The sequence below is a fragment of the Tachypleus tridentatus genome, chromosome 7 (assembly GCF_004210375.1).
Source record: "Tachypleus tridentatus isolate NWPU-2018 chromosome 7, ASM421037v1, whole genome shotgun sequence".
Classification (NCBI taxonomy): Eukaryota; Metazoa; Arthropoda; class Merostomata; order Xiphosura; family Limulidae; genus Tachypleus; species Tachypleus tridentatus.
This window is the reverse complement of record NC_134831.1, coordinates 24,139,748-24,160,432: the sequence shown is the minus strand read 5'-3', so window position 1 is coordinate 24,160,432 and position 20,685 is coordinate 24,139,748. Positions and strand designations below refer to the sequence as shown.

Here is a 20,685-nt window from a genome sequence, read left to right as displayed (position 1 = left end):
GCTAAAATAGGCATTAATCAATGGAATTTTATTCCAATCTACATCTGTTTTGAAAAACTTTAAGGTTCTTGCATTTAAATATTCTTAAGTAATATGGCTTCATTGAAGTTTTGATTCATATTAATTTCTCTTTATTTTTGTTTGCATAAGGTTTAATTATTTAATATAAAATATGATGTTTTCAAATATTAATGTTACTGAAGTAAAAAATAAAAACATTTGCTTAAAACTAACTTCAAGACATTTAGTAGAATAATGATTTCCTAAAAAAATCTTCAAAAGTAATAATTACTAGTACTGTATTAAAGCTGTGTTGGATTCAGATAGAATAAAAGCAGTTTTTGTTGTATTTTTTTATACAGAATATTGTATCATTATTTAAATATAAATAAATTAAATTTCAGAAATGAAACCTACATCTCTGCACCATTAAAAGCTATTACCTCACACACAACTTTTATGGAATTACTAGTTAATGTTGCAGCCTTTGACCAACCCTCCCATCTTTACATGTGTCTGTGTATTGCACCATCATGATGCTATATTCCTCTACCAGTAAAAGAGTATCACAACTTGTATGCATGGTAATTCCTGTAAACGTTAACACATGATCATATGCTGATCTTTTTCCTTGTTCTTTTATTAAACTTCTAGTTGATTTAACTGCTTTCTTTTTTAGTGCCATATTGCATTTGTTCTATCCAACTGATTGCAATTTTGTTTTATCTTACTATCACATTTATACTTTAGGATTTTTTTCAGTAAGATATGCTAAGTAAATACTAAAAAAATAATCCTAACACTCAGGCATTCACTTTTAGGCATTTTCTCCTACTGAGTCAACAGCAATTAGAAGCAATTTTATCTTTTCATGCACTTGACAGTCAGTTTTTCTCCCATTAGTTAAATTAGTAGAGTACACTCCTGCATGTGACAGGTTACAGACTTCACTGCAAGGCCATGTACTTTCAAGGTTGTAGGTAATATAACTTCCACAACCTTACTGAGCCATGATAAACCATGATGTACCAACAAGTAAACTGATGATGTTCCCACTCATTAGGTGGTTAGTTCCTTTCAGCCTATTTTTCTTCTGTTCAATATCCTATTCGTTTCTTTTTTTCTTTCCCTACTATGGAACTTGCCTCTCCAATGGATGATTTTAGCCAGCTCTTCCATTTCTGGTTCTTCATTTCCCTTATGAGGTATAGTACTTTTCCTTTTTCCATTTCCTAAGCTTTTGAATCAGGCATGTGATATTCTCTCTTTTTTTCACCTATGTATCATAATGTCTTTATTTTTGTGCCTCCTTATGTCCCAACTCCATATTCACCCACATATTTCATGTTTTTCTTGTCTGCCTTTCTTTTGATGGGGCATCAAGTTATGATGTTTGGATATTTCTTCAACCCCAATTTCATGTGTCCTTTCTCTGTTATGGTGCTCATTTTTTTCCTATTTTGAGCTATATGCGTGTTTTTGTCTGTCTTTACTGTGGGTCTGTTGTTCATCTTCTCACTAAGGCTTATCCTTACAACTCCAGTAATTTTGATGAGAACATCCATTGTTTTCCATTTGCCACTTTATTTCCATTTTTCTTCTACTACTATCCCTGTTTTGGGGTTTTTTTTCTCTGTGAACTCCTAAGTCAGATGTTTACATCCCTTATATATTGTAACTTTAGAGCCCTGGCTTTTGAGGGCATTTCCTCTTCATTGGAATGCAAGGCTCAAGTTGCTTGCCTGCAAACTTGTATTATTTCCTTGATTCTCTGATTCGCTGGTCCATCCTCAGGAGTCATGTTGGGCTATCCATCTTCTGTTTTTTTTTCTTTCAGTTCTGCTCATGATCTCCCTTTCCTTACAGCTAGCCATTGTTGCTTTTGGTGGTAACTCTTTGGAACCAATCCTGGGCTCTAATCTCTTTCATTCCTGCTTCTTCCACTTTATCTGTATGTGTGTTTTCTTCTTCAGTGACCCTGAGGTCTGCACTTTCTTTCTCATCATTTCTCTCATATATTTCTTTCTCTACCTCTTTTCTATCCTCTTTCCACAGAACCTATGCATCTTCATCTTCAGAAAGCTGTGTGTTGTATTTATGGTAAAAGCTCTAGAATGTGTCCCCACCCAGAAAGCATATGCATCCTTGAAATTGAGAATGGTTTTTCAAAGGCTTGAAAGTGCTTGAAAAGGGGTCTTTTTTTGCAAAAGTACTTGATTTGTACTTGAAAATATTATAACAGAATATTTTGATATATTGAGATAAGGTTTTTGGCAAGATTGCTTTGGCAGTATATCTGTACTATTAACATAGCTGTTTTCACAACCTTACTTAAAGGCAAGGTCATAGTGACTCATTGCACTGTCCTTCATTGGCAACCCAGTTCCGTGCAGTTGTGTCTGATGACACTGGTTCACACGTGTACACTGGTGTATTCCCCAATATAGTATTCTCCTCCATGCTTTAGAGCACATAAAATCCCTTACTTCCTCAGTACTAAATTGATTGGGATTTTGATATGGGGGTTTTTCTCTGAAGTGTCTTCTCTGGTAAGTGACCAAATGTCCCCACTCCTAATTTGAAATGTAAGATAAGTATGATTCCTGAAAGTGTAGTTCAGGACACACCATTACAATACCTCCCAAGAAGTTCCTTGTGGTTATTTCCAGCCAGATGGAACTTAGATTTACTTTTGATATGGTACATTAACTTCACTGACATAGTAGTTATTCTTGTTCAGTTGCCAAGAGGTCACTCATTCTTCTTTCTTTATATAGCAGACAATGGTAGGGTCGTGTTCCAGATACTTTTGTCCTGTTTGCTGATTGACTTTCCAGATCCATCACACTTTTTCCCAAGGAGTAATATCTCAGTTCTCCAAGTTTTTGGTGGCTCTGCCTCCTGCAGGGTACTCCTCTGTGTGAAGTTTTTCAATCTTTTATCAATACCCCTTTTGTTTTTGGTCTTTGATCCACATGAACCACCTGTCAATATGTTTAGATAGGATTAGATCTAGTATATAACTTTTCTCGTTCCATCAGGTTGTTCATTGGGTAAAGAATATTACCTGCATAAGAAGGATGTGGTTACCAACTAGGTACTGCTCAACTTGGTGATACCCAGTCTTATGGAAGTTACATATGTTTGGTTTGTTTTTTCTTTCTATCTCTGTTTCAGAATAGAACTTGATCTTGGATTGACAGAGTCTGCACCAGCCCCTCCACCATTTTCAGTGTTAGATTCTAGTTCTTAGTGGCGCAGTGACGGAGGAAGTGTTTCTAAAGTTAATATTTTTTTTACTTGCAATGTATTCAGTAGAGATATCTAACTGTTTGCAATACATTAGTACCAGCTATCTTCACTTCTGGTGCATTCTTCTTGCCTTGTCAAGAATGAACCTGTAATTATATACCAATGCAAAAGAGGGTTACTGCATGTAAAAGTCATGTCACCCTCCTATTAATGGAGGGCTATAGCATTATAATGATTTTATCATAGGATGTAGGCATGTGTAGGTGTGAGTTTAAGGCTTACTCTATGAACTGGTAATTCCGTAACAGTTGTGAGTTAATAGCTTGTATTAGTACAGAAAGGTAGGTATTTACCTGAAATACATTTTCAAGTAAGGAAAATCTTTATGTTATTAAACTTGTCACATATAACCTTTTTCTACATTTTAGTTTTATTTTCTTTCTTAAATAGTAGACATTTTTCCTTTGATAAACTTTCGTTGTATTTTTTTGCAGTTTAAAGAATGGTGCAATTTGAACTTGTAGTTTTGCAATAGAAATGTCAGCTTTGAGATAGTATTTATTAAGAATTTAATGAATTGGCAATTAACCAAATCAATTACATATGAGCATCAGTTAGGTTAATTGGTGATGTGTTAAACAATCAGTTAATTAATATTATTACTATTTTCAATTTTACTAACTATTTGAGTAATTATAATATTATTATTGTGATTTCTCTATTTTCTTTTAATAATTCAGTTTTGTTTAACTTGATCAATTAATGTCATGATACAAAAAATATTTGACTAATTGAAATTAGGGTTTTTGAGTTGTGACAACTTTTTATTATTGAAACTATTCAAGTAATCAAAGTATTGTGATTTTTAATTATTGGTATACTTGATTTGTGTTTCAATTATCACTGTTTTGAGTATTCCAACTTTCAAAATAAGCAAAGTATTAGCATTATTATTTCTCAAGTTTTCATTGCTATTTTTCAATTAATTCAAGTTTTGTGTTTCTTCAGCTTTGACCCAGCATGGTCTGGTGATTAGGAAATTTGCATCATGATTTGAGATTCTTGGGTTTAATCCCATTGCCATTAAACATGCTAACCCTTTCAGTCATTGGAACATTACACTTGATTCTTTGTTTTTGAATCACAATAAGGTTACTAAGGCTACCTCCCTCTGTTCATAATATTGAACTGACAACCAGGAGGAAGGCAAACAGCCATCAGCTCTTGGGCTACTATAGTATTAAATGAAGTGTAAATTATCTTTTTGCTTTTTTATACTGTTTAATGTTCCTAACTGATAATTATGTAATTTTGCCATTTAATGTTTTATGAGTTCTAAGTTTACTGTTTTCACTTAGCGTCATATTGTAATTTATAATTTGTGTAAGTGCATTCTATATTACAGAATTCAAGAGAAACATTCTATGTTGTTCAATAAATTATAAACATTTTATGTGCTGTGCATATATTGTGTTTGAAACACTGCACTTTGTACTTGTCTGAATTTGTTCCAGTAGAAGTGCTGATTGGCATTGGTATTTCAAACCTGCAACACTGTTCACAGGGCAGATATTCACTAAGCTTTATTCTTGTGCCACTGTATTCTGCTAGCATTTTAGACATTTGATAAATTGAAAATTTCAATTCACCAATTAATTTCAACACAATAAAAGAAATTGGTAAAGTAATATAACATTAAGATTTGCAAGTACCAGTTATTTACTATAACAAAAAAGACAATATTTAAACTTCCTTCTACTTTGTAATTATATGCTTGTGTTTGTATGGAACTTTTCTTGCAAATTTCTTGATCAAATGCTACAAATTTCATTTTGTTAGAAAGGCCTTTTTCCAATGAGTCAGGGTTGCATATTGGTATTTACATTCAAAGCCACTTTGTTTTTTAGTCAAACTTTTTTTAATGCAACGAGTGTGTAGGATACACAATGGCACAATATTATTGTTATGATTAAATGAATAACTTCAATTTCAACAGTAGTTTTTTTTATTTGCAAAATATTTCACACAGACAACACTTAACATTCATGTATTTTCCTAAAAATAATAAACATTATGCTAAATATAATTTCTGTGGGCTTTCTTGACTCATTTAAGTCCAAAATATGCATGTGCACTTTGTTACCACATAAAGTTATGACAGAAAGTGTTTGTACCCCTGTGTAGTGAGTAGTTTTTTCCTCATAACTTAAAAAAGTATCACAATTAGGATGATGAAAGTATGGTATATTATAAATATTACACTAACACACATCTACATAAATTTTTATGTAAATTGAACAACAAATAAACTGTTTATAAACAAATAATCAAACATAGGAGGGGTAGAAAGTGTTCGTGCATCTACTTTAATGGTCAGTTTTGTAGCCTTTCAGGTGAATTACTTGGTGCAATCCCTCCTCATAGCCCTCCATGATCGTTTGACAGTACTCGACTGGTATTTTCTTCCATTCTTCTTTATAGAAGGCCTCCAACTCTTGCAAGTTTTCGGATGACACTGATGAATCCTGTATTCAACTCATGCCAAACGTTTTCAATTGGGTTGAGGTCGGGTGACTGCAATGGCCATCCAGAATGTTTATATGGTTTCTCTGCAACCAGGATTGCACATATTTCGTTGTGTGCTTAGGGTCATTGTCGTGCTGGAAAATCCAGCGACGCCCAAGCCATAAGTTCTGAGCATCATTCTTGATATAAGTGCCTAATATATCAACATACTCTTCTTTTTTCATGATTCCGTTGACACTGTGAAGGCTACCTGCACCAGAAGAGCTGAGGGAACCCCATAGCATGATTGAGCCATCTCCGTGTTTAACTGTAGGGACCTTGTCTTTGGAAGATTTCGTTTCTCCTCCTTACAGAAAATATAGCGAACATCATTGTGGCCGAGAAGCTCGATTTTAGTCTTGTCTGACCAAAGAATACTCTTCCAGTAGGTAAAGGGTTTATCTACATGCTTTCTTGCATACATCAGTCGTGCTTCTAAATGAACAGGCTTTAAATAAGGAGTTCTACGAGGACGGCATGCTTTGAACCCAGAAGAGTGTAACATGTTCTTAACACTCCTACAAAAAGTGGGGCCTAATAGGGCCCAGAGCAACTTGAAAGGTTATTAATATTAGGCTAATAATTTTGTATTTAAATGAAATTGCCATTTAAATCCATTAATGAATGGATTAACGAGATTCCCACTGTCCCTATCTACTATCTAGCGAAACAACAGCCAGGGGAACGGGCTTGGAGAAATCAGGACTTGAAACGTCTTTTCGTAGGAATGTTAACTGTAGAGGTGCTTACTTCAACCCCAGTTTCCCTTACCAGTTTCTGTATCTCATTATGTGTTAAACGAGGGTTCCTGAGAACCTTCCTCTTGGTTCTCTCTGGAATTTTGGTGGGGTGCACAGAACAAGGTAAGTTAGCAGTTGATCCTGTAAGCTTAAACTTTGCAATTATGCTTTGAACAGTAGATTTTGGCACATTAAGTTGTGTAGCAATACCAGAAAGAGACACACGAGACTTGTATTTTACAATAATTTGGTTTTCTAAATCACTGGACAGTTGTTTCCTGTTCTCCATGATGACCAAGCAGATAATGACGGAGACGGGCGCTAAATTGTTGGAAGTAAATTTGTTGCCAGCTAAATACCAATAATTATGAACCCAGTGTCCTGTTCTGGAATGGTATAATGTAGTTTATTTGCCAAACTAAACAAAGTTTTATGGAAATATCAGTTTTTCACACATTCTGAAATGTACAAACACTTTCTGCTCCTCCTATTTTTGGTTATTTGTTTATCAACAGTTTATTTGTTGTTTAATTTACATAAAAATTTATGTAGATGTGTGTTAGTATAATAATTATAATATATTATATGTCTATTAGCCTAATTGTGATACTTTTTAAGTTATGAGTAAGGGTACGAACACTTCCTGTCGTAACTGTACTTATATCTTCTTCAACATGCATTGAAATGTTTCTGAGTATTCACTAAAGTTTGCCTTCATTACATTTTTACATTTATTTTACCTTGCAATTATTTAGCTTTGGTCAATTTCATAAACTGTTATAAAACTTTTCAGACAATGTTTACAGTGGATTTTATTTCTTTTTTGTAAGTTTTTTGTTTCAACTTATAAAACCACGTCGTACATTCAGTGCTCATAAATGTTTCGTACTCTGTTCACTATTTTAAACACCATTAAATTATTGTTTATCTTGCATGTAGATTTTATTAAATAAATTTGTGTATGTAGTTTCATTTAATACAACTACATTTATGTGAATATGTTTACCTGACTATCTTTGTTAACTGGAAAATGACCTAAGAAGGTTGAAATATTATTTTGTATTTTATTTTAATTTTAGTTTTAATACCCATATCACCTATCTTTAGAATACATTTTCACTTCAAGCAGGTTTTTTATCATTGTGAGAAGAGGTTTATTTTATGCACAGTATTGATTTAATAAACTATTTTCCTAAAGAAAGTTTTTAAGAAACATTGGTGTTAATTTTATTTTGTGGATGATTCCAATATATTAAAAGCATATAATTGTATATATTTTTTTACAATTCAGAATTTTGGTAGTATATTTTAATTAAATCTATTTGGGTTACTATGTATTAGAAATAGACTTCAACCTATAGCTTTTAGGTGTTATGGTGTCAGGTGTTATATATATATATATATATATATATGGATGGGCAAGATTTATTGTAGTAGGTGTTGTTGGCAATAAATTTCAACAATAAACAGCACACAATCCATTGGTTTTAAAATGATATGTTCAGATAAATTGAAAATACGTACAAAAATTTATTGCACTTTTGGTTATCACAGTTTTGTCCAAAGCTTTAAATAATTGTTTCTCTTTTTTTTTTTTTTATTAAGTTCCACTATGTGACCTCTTTGTACTCGCATACAGTTATTTTAGTTTTGAGACTTATCTTTTAATAGTGTGTATACCTACCTAGTATTTGCAAACTTTCAATAAACTTTATAACTCTTTCATGCACAAAAATTCAGGAACTTTAGAGAAGTGTTTTTAATAAACTAAAAATTACTTGTTCATAAATATATTGAGTTTTTTCTTACTAATCTCCATGCAAAGATTTTCATGTTCAGATTAAAAACCCTTTTATTCATCTTAATCTCAAGTTTCATTTGCATAATATCTAAAATGTCCTAGATATGTTTCAAACATTTGTTTTTAGCAAAACTTCATATTTTATGTTATTTTCTCTATCCTCATTTTGTACAAGGTTGGTCAATTTGAACTGTGTCTAGCTACTCTTTGCTCTATTATAAATTGTAAATCACTTCAAGAAGGTAGAGCTCACTTTATACTATCATGTAAGCTACTTTGAGTTGTCTGCTTGTATGCATCATGAATTATTATTTTCCTTAATTCAACAACTAAGCCAAAGAGACCCCTGCACCTACATTCCAGTTACTTTTATCATAATAAAAGATAAACGTGAAAAACAAGAAATAAAGTACTTATTCAAGTCTCTTTTTTTTGCTTTTTTGATACTAATGGCAGTAAAGCACTAAATTTTATTTAATTAAAAAAATACACCAAAACATTTAGAATAATAACATGCATAAAGGAGACAATTTCCCATAACTTTAATACAGTTTTTCTGCCTGTTTAACTATGTGACAAGTACCATTGCAGGTTCATTCAGGCCAGTTGTTATCTTTCCTGTGGGACTGAAACTTGTACTGTCTTGAGAAATTGGTAATTCTCTGTTCAGAAAACAATATAAGACATTACTGTACGATTTGAGAATCTTTGCTTTCTGTTACATGTAACTAGTGTTGTCGTAAACATAAGAAAGGGAATGACAGATGTGTTTGGCAACAGGGTCTGATTTTCTATTTGAGGGCTCAGTAACAAAACAGGATTTAAAGTATAAGAATTATAGTTTGTCTGAGCAGTGACAATTTTATAATGAGTAATTTATATTAAATTTTATACTTATTGGAGGAGTGGTGAATAAAATAGGGAGAGAATGCCTAAAGATGTCACATTTCTTACACTAGAAGAAACCCAACATTTTATTAAATTTTGCTTTATAAAATTATAACTTCTGTACCAATAAAATATGGGTTTTTAACTACAATTTTATGCTATACTAATTGGTATAACATTAACAAAAAGTAGTTTAATTAAAATGTTAAATGTAAGTCACTACAATCTTGTGACTTACAGTAAAGTATAAACAGAACGAGAGAGTTAAAAGTTATACTTTGAAAAGTATAACAAAGACATACTAGTTGAAGTTGACCCCTGGCACTAAGAGTATTAAACTGGTAACATTTCTCCATTATCACAAAGGCTATATTCTATTCAGGCCTCATCTACATCAATTTCTTCCAGTAACCTTTATTGAGGTTGATCTTGGAAAAGAACTTGACCATGTATAATTTTGCCACAGAATGTTTGGGTTGTCCAAATGTTTAGACTAACATACTGTTACAATGTAAAGAGCTGCATTATACTGATGAGTGCAGACCTCTTGCATTGTTTCTGAAGTAAACTGGGGCTCTCTGCCAGTGGACTTCCTTTTAGAAAATCTATTTTGCAGAACACTTCTAGGAGGGCTTCTGTTTCTTTCCTCAGTAATGTTATGTCTTCTTGGTAACATGCTGCATAGTTGACTACTGTCACTTGTACTAGTTACTTTTATCATATACATTTGCTCGTGGTCTGATCAAGCTCACAGCTACTACTTTGAACAGCTCTTATATGAGAGGCATCTCACCCAGTGGCACCTCGGCAACCTTCCCTCTCAGTGTTATCTATTGGTGATGTTGCATGACTTGCAGAATCTGGTCATATTTCATATATTTCCTGGCCAGTGGAATTTGCTGATGATTCTCTCTGCCATCTTTTTTGCCTCTAGGAGTCCTCTCACAATTGACTCATGAGCCAACTGCACCACTTGATTCCAATAATCTGTTGGTACTATGGTCTAAGTTCTCTGTTAGAACTACCTTTTTACATGTGTTAAAGCACTCCATTTTGATTTTCTAGTCTTTAGTCTTTAGCTCCTCCACCGTTTGGTCTTGTGCTTTACTTTCTGTCTGGTATTGTCCCATAGTTTCTGCAGTGAAGGAACATTCTTCTGTGCTTCCTTTAGTCACTTTTTAAAACATGAAGGGGCTTAATGTCTTTCTGACATTTCTTTTCATTAGCACTGGTAGTCACTGCAACTGTTTCATCAGTCTTCTTTTTGTTTGGTTCTTCCAAATTTATACTTCTTTGTGTATTCCTAATTACCAAGTTGTGGATGGATATTTTCATACATATACCTTCAAGATCTTCCATGTTGTGTGGAGTATCTACCTTTATTATTGCTATAGAAAAGCTTTCCCATTGTTCCCTCAATCAGAACACACAAATATTCCTTCTCTATCATGTGGTTATCAGATACAAGACTTGTTCTATCTGCCTAGGGTTTTTACTTTCTTATTCATAAGATAGCATTCACCTAATGGCATATTGTGCTTCATTGACATCTTGATGTTTCTCACATGCTCCAATCACCTCAGATATTGTTGACCTGTTTGCTATCTTGAACTTACCATTTATCATGCACTGTTTAATCATAGTGATAGCACATTATTCTTGTGGTGAATCTGATAAATTTTCTCTCCTGTTTCTTTTGGCAATAACATAACATAGTACCAGTTGCTCTTTTCTTGTTTCTTGTCAGGACTGTCTGTGTAGGTAGCTTCAGCAGCTTTATATTGAGATTTCTGCTGCAACTTATTAGTGATAGGCTTGCACTCATTTGCAGTGTGTCACATTTTATAACAAGCATAGCACCTCTTCGCTTTATCTTGAGAGTTATGCTGTTTCTTGTTCATGAGAGACTTGCAGTGTGCTCCAATTTGGAACTGCATAGTATCCCATTTCCCTTTTATCTTTTGACTTCTTTTCACCTTAGGTGGCACTCTACTTTTGGTTAGCCATTCCTCATTTTGACTTTAACTTGTTATTTTTGGATGTTTTAGTGATATTCCCTCCATGGATTTCCATATGCTATTCTGCAACCTTGGTCATCTTATACATATCCTTTGATGATTTCTCCTTTAGGAACAACAGTAACATGTCAATAAAGGATGTGGTTATGCACTATTCATGTATTAGCAAATTTACAATTCATTAAAATTACCTTCACACTTGGCCATGTCAGTTCACTTTGTGAAGTACTGCAGTAGATGTGGTACAAACTGAAACAGTTTCTTCAATGTTGGATTTGACTTCCCTGAACATAGGTAAAAACCTTTCTCCATAATTTATAATGTCAGGTCTGGATGTCATGCCTGTAAATACTTGTGGGCCTTTCCTACTGGGAAATGGACTGAGACAGACTTCCTGGACACCTTTAAAAAAGTATTTATGTTGTCTTGCTTTTCATCATATGTGGGAAGTTTGGGTTGGCTGGTCCTGATTCCATTTTTATTTATGGGTCCTTCATTTTTTTTTTGTGTAAGCCTTGTGATTTCAATTTGTGTTCTTATTTGTAGTCTCTCCTATTTTTTCCTTTTTTTCTTGCTAAATTTGTATTTTGAATATCTCTATTTCCAGTCTTTTCTTTCTCACATTTCTTTTTTCTGTTTGTGTGCTCTTATTCTCTTTCTTTCTATTTTGTCCTTTGGTTTCTCTTTTCTCATCCACATTTCTTCTCTCCTCTGTTGATGCTATTCTCTCTAGTTCTCATTGTTTAATAAAGTTCATAGATCACCATGTTTGAGTCCAGTTGGCTCTCATATTTTTTTCACTATCAAAGTCAGTCAATATTATTCTTTAAGTTGATTGTAATCTCTACAATATTTTTGCCATTACTACAGCTATACATATTTAAGCCGATTTTTGCTGTAGTTTACATCTGATGTTTTCAATCATGTGAAAAAGTTAGGACACCCTATGAAAGCCTGTGTATTTGTGTAACATTTTTGGACATATAGATATTTAATCTCAATTTCAACAATACTGAGAGATTATAGGAATATAACTAAACAATTAAAACTGAAGAAAAGACTTTTCAAGATCTTCTGTAAATGTAATTCAACAAAAATGCATATTCTAACTGAGGAAAAAGTTAGGACACCCTACCCCCTAATAGCTAGTGTTACCCCCTTTAGCTGAAATAACTGCAGTGAGACGCTTCTTGTAGCCATCTACCAGTCTTACATCGGTCTGAAGAAAGTTTGCCCCACTCCTTAATGCAGAATTCTTTCAGTTGTGAGATGTTTGAGGGGTTTCTTGCATGTACAGCCCGTTTCAAGTCACCCTACAGCATCTCAAAGGGTTTAAGATCTGGGCTTTGACTCGGTCATTCCAGGACTCTCCACTTCTTAGTTTTCAGCCAGTTCTTGGTGGATTTACTGGTATGTTTTAGGTCATTGTCGTGTTGCAGGGTCCAGGTCCACTTCAGCTTCACATTTCTTACAGATGGTCTCACATGATCCTCAAGCACCCTCTGATACACAGTAGAATTCATGGTGGATTCTATGATTGTGAGCTGTCCAGGTCTTGCTGCATCAAAGCAGCCCAAAACCATGACATTTCCACCTCCATGCTTCACAGCTGGTATGAAGTTCTTTTCCTGGAATGCTGTATTTGGTTTATGCCAAACATGTCCTCTGTTGTGGTGTCTAAATAATCCAAAGAACATTATTCCAGAAGTCCTGGTCTTTGTCTACATTCTCTCTGGTAAACTTCAGTGTGGCCTTGATGTTTCTCTTAGAGAGCAAAGGTTTGTTTCCTCCTTGCACACTTCCCATGCAAGTTAAACTTATGCAGTCTCTTTCTGATTGTAGAGGCTTGCACTTTCACATCAATAGTAGCCAGAGCCTGCTGTAGGTCCCGTGATGACATGTTAGGGTGTTTAGAGACCTCTTTTAGCATCTTTCAGTCTGCTCTCAGGGTGAACTTGCTTGGATGACCAGACCTGGGCATGTTGGCAGTTGTTTTGAAAGCCCTCCATTTGTTGACTATTTTTCAGACAGTGGAATGGCTGATTTCAAAATCTTTTGGGATATTTTTAAATCCCTTACCAGACTCATAAGCTGCTACAATTTTCTTTCTGAAAGCCTCAGACAGCTCTTTTGCTCTCACCATGGTGCTCACTCTCACTTCAACAGTCAGGAGCACACCAGACTAAATGTCGGAGGTTTAAATAGGGCAAGCCTCATTCAAAATGCTGAGTAGCGATCTTCTAATCATGTGCACTTGGTGTTATACAACTGTGTGTGAGTTGAGCCATTTTAAGTGGGAATAAATGTGGGGGTGTCCTAACTTTTTCTTCAGTTAGAATATGCATTTTTGTAGAATTACATTTACAGAAATCTTGAAAAGTATTTTCTTAAGTTTTAATTGTTTAGTTATATTCCTATAATCTCTCAGTATTATTAAAATTGAGATTAAATATCTATATATCCAAATATGTTACAAAAATACATAGGTTTTCATAGGGTGTCTTAACTTTTTCATATGACTATATATGGATGAGATAGGATTCTTTACAGTAGGTGCTTTGACTTCTAAATAAATTTCAACAATAAACACATAGTACACAATCCACTTGTTTTAAAACAATGTGACATAAGGTATATGTATAAAAAAATGTTAATTTTGGTAATCACAGTTATATCTAGAGCTTTAAACAGTCTTTTTTTTCAAGGTTCACAAGTGAATTCAAGTATATCAGGACATCTTTCTCTACATGTGGGTTTTCTCCACATTACTGATAAATAATACTCATTTTAATTTCCCCCCTTCAGTGGCACAACAGTATATCTGCAGACTTACAATGTCAGAATGTGGGTTTTGATATCCTTTGTGGGCAAATCACATGGTACACATGCTTTACTAAGAGTAAAATCAATAAATTTATTAAAAACCAGATATAAATCCAAAAAGAATGAAAGTAACTTAATTCTCAATTTGCTGGAATGTATAAAGTACATTTTTCTATTTTTATAACAGTATGTTACTGTGCATTATAATAATGTGTTGTCATAAAAACCTTAACTACCTTACTGTGAATATTACCACAAAAATCAGGTAAGTAAATTGTAATTAATTAATAAACTCCACAGTTAATTGATTAGCAACTTCCACTGATTGTACAGTTCTGATCAGGATATATTTTGTAACTTTTACTTAAACATCTCTCTATCTGAAAAGTAATGGGATTTGGTTACTTTGAAGCCTTATCTGAAATTTCTTTACACTTTGTACATTATTGTATCTTTCTCATTCAAGCAATGTTTTATGAAGAACTTCTGTTTACAGTTTTGAATAATATGTATATATAAGAGCACAGCCAAACCTAACATAGAAACCATTCTTACTCTGTTACTGTCTATTGACAGTACTCGTGTGCTTTCTTTCATCCTTTATGCATTTGACTCTAGTAGTTTTTTTGTTTTTTTTTAATGGTTACTAATGTAACTGGACAACAGTGTAGTAAAAATCTGATGGTCTTGATGTTGCAACAAAACTAGCTGAACATTGAACCAATGATAGTTTTTGTATGAAACATTTGATTAATTTTGTAATAGATTTAGTTTAGTACCTTATACAGGTTTCTCATAAGAGATTTAAAGTCCTGGAATTTTATAAACAAATTTTTCTATGCTCCTGATCCTAAAAAAAAAGTTCTTAAGTGTAACCCTGTCATTCCAACATCTTCCATTTCTTCTGTCAACAAGGTATAACCTTGTTTTTATTGCAGTTTCAAGAAACATGTACTCTGTAAAATGTGACTTATAAAATGCAAAATAGGATGACTGGGCAACAGTCTAATAGGCTGCACATACTTCCATCTGCAAGCAAACTAGTGTTAAATGAATTCGTGTGATATTGTTAGAATAATACTATTAATGTAAAACAAGCTCAAAATTTATTTTGCAAATATCTAATATCTGGTAGGATATAGAACCTGGAGGCTTATGGATTTTTAAACTGTGTCTTTAGTGTGAAGACTTCACAAATGATTAATGATTTTAACTTACCTTTGGTTATTCAGTAATTGCTTGAAAATTCTTTATTTAAAAAACAGAAATGTAAATCCAAATGGACTTGCATAATGAATGTCATACACCTAACTGCCATACACAAAATAGTTAAATATTTACCAATGAAAATAGAGCATCAGGTTACCTTATTAGGTTGTCAGTTATTTTAAAATGATTGGTGAAGGCTGTAGTAGTGCAAATGTTATTATGGGTTTAATTGCTAAATAGCTTGGGACAATCATTTGTTTTAAGGGAACGGTTAGGACTGTAAATATAGTATTGTGAAATATATTATTTTGTCTCTGTGTGATCTTATTAGTTTTTTCTTTTAGATCTGAAACTAAGAATTTTTTTTTTAAACTCTGGTTTATAATATAACCAGAAAGTTATCCAAAACAATTATTGTTTTAAAAAGTATATCATTTAAACTTGATATATATTGTCAAATAAGAAAACTTACAGGTTGAACACTGGGTCGAAATATAAAATTTCCAATTCTTTGAAAAGTTTGTTAGATGGAATTATTCATGTGTTAAATTGGCAAAGCATTTACAGAATTATGGGGTATGATTGTGTGAGAAAACCCTGAAATATACAACATTGTTAATGCATGCAAAAATCTTAGTGTTCTTTGTAACGGTATGTATACAAATTTTTGTTTTTTAACAATGATCCATCATGATAGATGTTCAACAGCCAGTTAGATACCAAATTGACCTTTTGGAAAGTTGGAATAATATGTTTATAGATGTTATTTGTTTTTTATTAAATATTCAAAGTACATTTATCTCTAGCAAAAGAGCTGCATTTGAGAAAAAGGTAAAATGTTTTATCTATCATTAAACTGAAGTTGGGAAAAGTTAAAATACAAGCTTAGTAAAATATTGCTTTCCTCTGAGCTGTGGAATGACCCGTATGATGCGATTGTAAACTGACAAGCATTTGTAGAACACACCGTATGGTATACTTTCATTTCCTTTAAACAACAACCTGCAAATGCATCCAATCGATTACTGCATTGTCTTTTTCAACAAAAAAACTCTGTAGCTAAGGGATTAAAAAGGGGGAATAGGGATTGTCAAAAAAGTATGAAAAAAAGGTTTACTCAGATTTAAAGCTTGTATTTTCAAGCCTAAAATTAGGGACTTTAAAAAAATGTGCAAACAAGGCTGAAAATAGTGTCTGCACTATTTTGTCAAGTTACAGATCCACATTTTGACTTCATGTCAACTGTACTTACCAGTTGTAGTGATACTTTCATTCATATGTGCTTGGTTAAATGTTACATATTTGTCAATGGTTACTGCTACATTGGCCAGTTGTAGTGATACTTTCATTCATATGTGCTTGGTTAAATGTTACACATTTGTCAATGGTTACTGCTACATTGGCCTTTTTCTATCCAACCACCACATTAAACTTATTTAAAATAAATATCTACAACAAAGAATAAAAACATGTCTTGGTATTCAACTACAACAAATAAGATATAAAATTATTCTTAAAAGACCATCTTGAAAACCAAGATTGTATCATCACAGATTTAATGACTAGCTTCCATCAATGTCTGTGTTATCTAACAAAAGATGAGCAATAAAAAAGCATATTCATCAAAATTAATGTTTCTTCTAAGATAATGCAACACAGATAAATACAAAGTAAGCACTTAGTGACTTGTTTTGTTAGGTTTACAGGACACACGTACATTTGTCAGCTACTTGCTGTACACAAGTATTTGCTAGAATAAGACAACACATGTAATGCATGCAAAATAGGCAACAGTAACACACCTAGCTTAAGTTGCCAATTACCATCAACATTTCAAATGCTACCTTAACACCAATTATTGAAAAATAGCAGTAGTTATGAGAAATAATTCTATATCTATACAGTAGTGATAAATACTGAATATGCATTCACTATTTCAACTAAATATAAACAATAGTAAGAAACACCATCATCATTTGAGTAGCAAAATCTGTTGTGTTAATTGTCTACTGTTAAACACTTTCTAACAAATAGTCATGTAAATCCACATAGAGAAAGCATACTGAAGTGACAATGAACAATAGTTGCTAGAATAATGGTATGCAAGAGCAAAATCAAGAATCTTTTTTGTGGCAGTTTCCAATTAATGTGGTAGAAAATGCATGAGTTATAATTTCCAGCTAATGTGCATGATTGGAAAATACCAGATTTTTGTGTTTTTATGGAAAGTGAAGGACTTAGTTTTTTGCAAAATTTATTGGTAATAGATATTGCTTGCAATTATTTTTATTGTGAAGTCATCACAAAGATTTGTAGCTTGAACAAACTGTCAGCAGTAGATCTCCAGTCTTTTTCATGCTTACTTTTTTATGATCACTGTTTGCAGATTTTAAATTCTTAATTATCTTGTAATACCTAGAGTAAAACCTATATGCAAAAACGGCTTGTTTGGGTTGAGAAAATATTTTACATAGAAGAGCAAACAACGTTTCGACCTTCTTCGGTCATCGTCAGGTTCATCGTTGTTTGCTCTTCTATGTAAAATATTTTCTCAACCCAAACGAGCCATTTTTGCATATAAATTTCTCAACAAGTGGGTTTCTCGACATCACTGATTAGAGTAAAACCTAATCTTCACTGAATGTGTATAAAAGTTTACCAGTAGAAAAGTAGCCTTTTTATATAAAACAAATGACTAAAATATCACTTTCAGTTGAGCTTTGTCTGTAAGAGTGGTTATTTACCATATTTGTACACAAATGACCTGCAGACTGTATTAGTTTTTAGAAATGCCAACTGCAGGATATACTTATCTTTGGGTAATATGTTTTTCTTTTTGTTTATTTTTGAATCAAAAATTGCTTAATTTCTTTTCTGTTTTAGTAAACACATGGAGTAATTCATCAGTTGGCCAATATGTATATTTGTTAGCAATCCCAGTTACTCTGGTTAAAGGACAGAGTATAAATATGAATGTTTTTGAATGCATTTATCTGTATTTGAATGCATTATAATTGCAATTTAATTGTTCACATATTCCTAGATAAGTAGGTTTCACTTCCAGTGTGTCCTGTTGTGTCATTGTGACCTTTAACCTGTGATTGGCTTCATGAATAATTTTTATGACAATTTATGGTAATCTGTATGAATTCTTAAAATTATATAAAATTCAACAGCGAACACCATAATCTTAGTTGAATTGAGGGCAATCACCTGTTGCAGAAACACAAGTGCAGAAGATGAAGTTTCAAAGGTCTACCTTTGATCTTGTAAGTCAGAGTGTGTTGTCAGTTTTTGTTGTATTCTGGTGGATGGTACAGGCCATGTTATGATTGGTTCATTTTTCCCTGTTTCTAGTTGGTGAAGAGACTACTTGTATATTTAACCAATGGTAGCCACATGTTACTCCCCTCTAATCCAGAATTTCTATTTAGTGAAGATTTTATTGTGTTAATGTGAAACAATTCTGTAATTTTTCTTGTTTTCCAAAATTTTTCAGTCTCACTGGCTTGCAGAGTATGCATGAGTGTGAGTAATATGTGCCTAAAAGTTTCTTAGAGCACTTTTTCCTCAGGTAGGAGGAATATATTATGGGGTGGGTTATTTGCATGAAAATACACTATTAAGCCCAGTGGCTTCATGCCTGAGGTTTTGTGTATGTACAGAAGAAACCACTCATAAAAACCTGACATATATTATATATTTATAACCATGTAAATAAACTTTGAGTGAAGAATGATCAACTTTTAAATAAATCATGGATATTCACAGCTTTTCATATAGTATATCAGTCTAAGATTAGAGGCAAAAATATTAAAATAATTTTGCTGTAGACTTGTGAAAAAAAAAAGGAACAAATGGAAAAAAAATTGATATTGTCTAAAATCATCAGATCACATAGTTTACCTATTATCATGTTTGGATGATCTTAATTACTAAATAGGAAGGTTTTGAGTATTGTTTCAAGAATAAGTCTGCTTTTTTTTAAACTGTTTTTTACCCAAATGTTCTATTGAAGTTTTGAGCAAATTCTTGTGTGATCCCTGTTATTATCTATGTCATAGTTCGTAATACTTAAAGAGGACTGTGAATAATTAAATTCATTAGTGCTTTGTTCAGCAAAGTGCAGCCATTTGCAATTTTTCTTAAGGCTTGTTTGACATTTCTTTGTATAAGTCTTAGTTTTGTATCCCAGATGTTACTGTCAGAATGTTTTGTAGATGTATTTTCAATTTCTGTGAAGTATAATGAAACAATGTTTTGCATTATGTTAAAACCAATAACTTAGCTCCTTGAAAATGACAGTGGTCCATAATTTTTTTCCTTTATATATTGCAGACCATGCCTTGATGTGAAATCAGTGGTACATAGTTTTTAATAAATCTCTTACTTATTTTGCTCTCTAAAAGTTTGATTTTTACAGTTTATGAAAATAGTAAGTGACAGTTGAACATTTCACTTTCTGCTGCATTATAAAGCATTAAAAAAATCCTAGGGGATATTTCAGTTAGTATTGTTTGTAGCTGTTATATATGTGGTCTTAGTATTAATTCCTTAAATTTAAGTTGTAATAACAGCAGTTGTCATTTTGAAAATATACAAATGGAAGTGGAGAAGCATTCAAATTAAATTTCGTTATTTGAATTTTATAATTTTTTTGTTTTTATGACACTTGTTTTCTGTATCAAAAAAAAAACAACAGATTTGTTGTTTGTTGTTTCTGTCATTAGAAATCACGGTGATGAAAAGTGCTGCACCAAACCATTTCCAGAACTTCAAATATGACTACCAGTACAAATTTTATAAAAATGAGATGAAGTATTGAACAGAGCAACACTTGTGCCTAAAGTTAATATTTTACCTTCACTGAACAAACCTCAAAATAGTTTTCTAAATTGTGTGCTAAGAAATAACTCATCAGAATCTCTACAAACCTACCCTTAAGTCTAATTATCATTCTCAATGTGTGTGTATATATATATATATATATATATATATATATATATTAGTTTGGTATATCTTAAAAATAAGCCAAAACAAAAATAAATTAAGAAATAATAAAAAATGCTGCACTAATTATAAAGATCCCAGGGTTCAAACTATAATGTGGGATATAAAATTTACCCTAGGTTTTAGAGGTGAGTGAAGACATAGGACCCACATTGCAGTGGGGATACACCATCTATCAGTCTTAACATCCATTTGCCAGTCTCACATAAAGAAATAAAATAAAGGAGTAGCAATAGATATAGAAATAGGAATTAGGAGAGAAATGGGTGCTTGAGCCCACAGCATCCCACATTTATATCACCATTCACTATCTGCAGACTTTACCAGTATTAATTTTCTCTAATAAATGCGTGTGTACTAACACACACCAAAATGTGCT

The 20,685-nt window shown here is 32.7% G+C and overlaps 1 protein-coding gene across 5 annotated transcripts in view; it reads left to right on the top strand.

Moving 5' to 3' along the window:
* The window catches only part of LOC143255313 (uncharacterized), a 111,653-nt gene that overhangs the window by 25,582 nt on the left and 65,386 nt on the right, over positions 1-20,685 (top strand). The window lies entirely within an intron of this gene.